This window comes from Cebidichthys violaceus, unplaced genomic scaffold (assembly GCF_023349555.1).
Source record: "Cebidichthys violaceus isolate CVI_PGR_0920_01 unplaced genomic scaffold, fCebVio1.0.p SCAF_15, whole genome shotgun sequence".
NCBI lineage: Eukaryota > Metazoa > Chordata > Actinopteri > Perciformes > Stichaeidae > Cebidichthys > Cebidichthys violaceus.
Window position 1 is genome coordinate 11,249,289 of NW_027176318.1, and position 5,000 is coordinate 11,254,288.

A 5,000-nucleotide genomic window follows, 5' to 3' on the forward strand; every position below is an offset into this window, starting at 1 on the left:
TGACTCACTGTCGTTGGTCTGAGCAGCATCTCCCTCAGGGCAGCTGCCTCCTAAAACCCATTCAGACAAAGATCTCCCATTCTTCTGCTAAAACAGCCCCTAAACCATCATTACACGACTGACCTCCTGACCGAGTCCCCGACGTCACCGCGTCCCTAAATCCATCTCAATATTCAGGGACGATTATGCAGGGGGCATAACGTAAGCAGGTGTTGAGCTCAAATTAAAGCCTGGTTTAAAAATGAAAGAACCACGGAGGAGCTTCACTCAAAATATGTTTGTTTTTTCCTGCACTGTATTACCCTAACAGGATTTTGGGTGGGGCCCGGTGGAGGGTTTTGGATGGGTGATGAGTGTCACATTGAAGAGTACCAGAATCTTCATTCACAAAGAGAGCAGTGCCATCTGGAGGATGAGAACAGTCTCTCTCTCTCTCACACACACACACACACACACACACACACACACACACACACACACACACACACACACACACACACACACACACACACACACACACACACACACACGGAGTGGGCAGACCACTCCCAAAACCTTTTTATCATCAACATGCCAGCTTCAGGAGCGCTTCTGCTGAAATGTACAGATGCTAATGACAAGCGGCAGCGGTTACAGTGAAACGTCTGTGCACAGAACTATCACAGCTGCAGAATTTGGCAGAAAATTGTGGCAAAAAAAAATGTATTTCTTACTCAAGGCCACATGTCAGTTCCTGCGTGATGCAAGAGCACCACCCAGTGTTCACATGCAGCCACTTCAGGGTAGAACACATTAAACAAACATGACATTTCTGCAGACTAAATGTTATCGCCATGTTTCATACTAATCTGCCCGACATTAAGGCTTCGTAACGCTGCAGAGGAATGACAGCCGCCCGACGGGCTCTTTAAAGGGAAAACCCGGGTAGGAAGTAACGCAGTGTCGGCCCTCCAGGGGCGTAAATAATAGATGGGCGAGGAGAAGCTGGGAGCTTTTAGCTGATATAACAAGCCACACTACATATTACACCCACTCAAGACACATCATCTCAAATTACCTGCTCAGAGGGTGAGGTCGAGAGGGGCCGGATCATCTTCCGCATGCTGAGTCATGAGTGGAGCTGCTGATACTTCCACACCGTTTCATCAGGCCTTCTAAACAGGTAAACTGAGTGAAGAGGCCCGAAAACAAAAGGGCTTCTTGTGGTTTGTTTAACGGCAGACTTGCAGATGTGGTACAGATGATAACAGACCAGGGAGAGAGTTGGGGAATCCTTAATTCTAGAGCTATGAATAAAAAAAACAAAACTAATATTTTCTGTGCACAAGCCGTCATCTGCACAGGTACAACAGTACTAGGCTTCACCAGCTGGGGGCAGTATTGACCCAGTTATGATCACAGCAACTAGAGAGACGAGAAAAGCTTCACCTCAGGCTACTGTACCACACCTCCCCCTGGCTTAGCGTGCCTAATCCATCCTGTATGTATGTAAAGAGATATATATATATATATATATATATATATATATATATATATATATATATATATATTTACACAAAACTCGGCCTGCTACATTAACTCCATTCTCCATTTGACATGCAGCACATCTCCTGCTCTCCTGCTCTGCCATGGGGTTGTGGACTGCGTGCTAACTGAAATAGCTCGCCATTCAGGCTATTCTTGTGAATAGATTTGCATCTTACTAGCAGCGCGCACACACACACACACACACACACACACACACACACACACACACACAAACACACACACACACAGAGAGAGAGAGACTTAGTGGTCCTATATATGAAACCACCTGAGGCTTAGCTGTCAAAACGGCACAACATTCCAGCACCGAGCTCAGCCACTCGAATGATAGCCGTGCGTGTGTCATGGTAACAATCTCCAAGGAGACACGGAGGAAACTACAACAGGGATGGCTAGACATGCAAGCGGTGCAGTAAAGCTACACTTTGCTGAAATACGCTGGTCTGTAATGAGAGTAAAACCATTAAACGTCACTACAAGGTACCCAACTATTAAATAAGAACAAGTCTAACGTGCTTGAATGTGGTCGGGTGTCAGGCCGAGCGGTGACCCGGTGCCCTGTAGTCACATAAACACAGGAAGCTGGGAGCACCTACATTACTCAACTCCTTTTTATGGCCCACAATGCAATTCATTTCCTGAGCAAGCATTGCACATCCACCCACAGCAGGCTGCATATAATAGGAATACCACGGGCGTTCTTACATAATGACACGTCTACTTCATATCGGTGCACCAAAGCTCCTCCTACGCTTCTTTTGGTCACGTTTGAAACATCAGACGAGGCGACGATTAGACGACGAAGTGACGATTAGACGACGAAGTTGGGATTTTATTAACACGGGCGATTACATGACGAGTGTTCGTCACAACAGCCTGAAGAGAAGCCGTCTTGAAGGGATTTTTTTACAGGTTTTAAGATGATTTTCTTCATTATTTCTTCTTCAGACTGAAGGAGTTTAAGAGACACAGGACGGGCAGTTCTGGTGAGGTTTGACTCCAGCTGGGGCACAATGTCCATAGAGAGCAATGCAGCGTTACATTCAGACTAAAGCCCACAGTGTCCTAGTTAACAGTCTGACCTGTATCTATCTGAACATGGAAGGCGCTGCATGTTCTGAGCCGTGTGCATAACGAACAGGGTCAGAATCAGAGTGCACTTCATGACAACCTGTATTCAGAGATTTACACAAACGGGGGGGGGGGGGGGGGGGGGGGGGGGGGTTTCGTCGTACCTTTGCTGAGCCCACTCTTGCATGGAAAACACCACCAGTGGAAAGAAAGCGAGCTTACGGAATGAACAGAGGCATTTCTCTAAATGGCAGTTGAGTCAAAGTCCTTCAGTGCACACTATGACCTAAATTAGAGTGAAACAATGGGAGAAACGCTGACGTAACGCACAGTATTTAGCCTCGTTATTCTCAACAACCTCTCAGACGTTGCCTCGATTCAAATGAGAATCAGATCTGAGTCACCTGGAGTGGAGAATGAAAGCCTACAGTAGAACAACAGTCTGAATATGATGCAGACATGAAGCTTACGGACTACTAAAGGATAGGTTCACATCTTTGTCACCATTTAATGACATTCAATACAGCGAAGGTCTTACCAGCAGTGGAGCTGTGAGACGGTCAGTCAGGAGCAGGGAAGCCCAGCCTGGCAGGTGGCCCCGGGTCACACTCCTCCACCAGAGGTCAGCCTCTGAAACACGAGTCGACAGGAACAAAACACGGATGACAAAAAGAGCAGATTTCAGGGTCTTTTGCAACCGTTAAAGTTAACCGGCGGCATCATCACGCAAAAATGGAGACTTAAAAAACAAACACACAAATCCACTGAAAACGTTTCCTCTCACTCATCTAAAGTACCGACGGACCGCTTCCTCCTGTGCATCATCAGTGGAACAGATTACACTTGAACACAACCGGCGCTCTCTTCACCTCTAACACAACACTGCACGTGACAACGTTCACAGCATCTTATTGTAGCTATTAATTATTCCCTCTTAAAGTCGGGGGAAACACAGTAAAGTCACAGAAAGGGGAATTATCATGTGAAGTAAGCAACAGCAGGGCTGTTGTGTCCTACGTCCTTGTGAAACACGGGCTGATTGCAGTGCTTTAAGAAAACATGGAACAAATAGGTGCACATATAACACACACACACACACACACACACACACACACACACACACACACACACACACACACACGCAACACTTCCTCTGATTCATTTGAGGTTTGACTTCCTGTAAGAGCTCCACAACACAATGATTCAAATCCAGCTCACGTTCATGTCCTTTAATCCAAGGAAAAGTTTTTGAGAAGTTATAAGAAACATTATTATTTAAACACATCAGTTTAGACACAGTTTCTGGCCGAAGCAAGCCTCAGCTCAGTTTTGTCTCTGAGAAGCTTCGAAACTTCAAAAGCCTGAAACTTTAAACCCACCAGAACGCCGAGAGCTGAAACAAGACACCGTGAAAAAGAGCAAACTCAAGAGGTGAGAAGTAGACTATATTCTAAGAATAATAAGAGCCAATATAAATATCCTTCTTATCACTCGTTCTGACAGAGCGCTTCCTTCATGCAAACTGACCACGACTTGCTCCTAATCCATTACAGCCGACAGTCTGGGTGACATCTGTGGCAATGCATCATGGGAGTCAGCTATGCGTCACGCCTACAGCTGGGGGGCCACAACATGAGGCCAAGTCCTCCCTCGAATGAGCACACGAGGTCACAGGGGTCACGCTGCATTAGTACTTCAAGAGGACACTTAAGGACGCGGTGCGTTTCTCCAGGAAATTAACTCCACAAATACGGGCAGGGTTATCAGAGCGATGGCGTCATACACATGATGAACATCATTCAAATAGGAATAGATAATGAGGTGCTTTTGCGTATTCAAACAAGGCTTTGCAGCCGTGTGAGCTGCACTTTGAGCTCAATGCTAACGCCAACATGCTGGTTATTTCAGCTCTGCGTCTCTACGAGAAGTGAGCAGAACGCTGCGAGTGACTCCTTCCCAGAATCTGTAATCAAATGTTTTATTTAATTATTAACAAGGCTGTGGCAAACATCAGGTTTGTGGCTTCTCCGTTTATAGGAACACCGTCATCCACCTCAGTGTGGGGAAGACGACCCACACGATGAGATCACACTGCATGCAACGAGGCGTCCACTCACGGGACGACGTCTTTGTCTTCAGCACAGACTGTAAACCAGTCATTTCAGAGGAGTCACGGCAGTGGATCTGAATTTCAATATCCTTAAAGATCACACACAAAACGTCGGTAAACTCCACACAGCATGCTCCTGTTTACCAACACAGCTGGTGGGATATTGCTTTATTCCCACATGATCAGAGGCAATGAAACAAACGCCGCTCAGCGCAGTTCTGTCTGAACCGAACGCTCGCTTCCTGCTGCTTCAAAGGCTTATTTCTCTGTTTTA

The 5,000-nt window shown here is 46.3% G+C and overlaps 1 protein-coding gene across 2 annotated transcripts in view; it reads right to left on the reverse strand.

Annotated features, from left to right (window-relative positions):
• fam49bb (family with sequence similarity 49 member Bb) overlaps positions 1-5,000 on the reverse strand; it is a 30,953-nt gene that overhangs the window by 20,321 nt on the left and 5,632 nt on the right. Inside the window, exon 2 of one of the 2 annotated variants that reach the window (XM_068710013.1) lies at positions 3,155-3,246. The exons of the other annotated variant lie outside the window; for it this stretch is intronic. The gene's annotated coding sequence lies outside the window, so the exon portion shown is untranslated. The remainder of the gene's footprint in view (positions 1-3,154; positions 3,247-5,000) is intronic. 2 annotated transcript variants of the gene reach the window in all.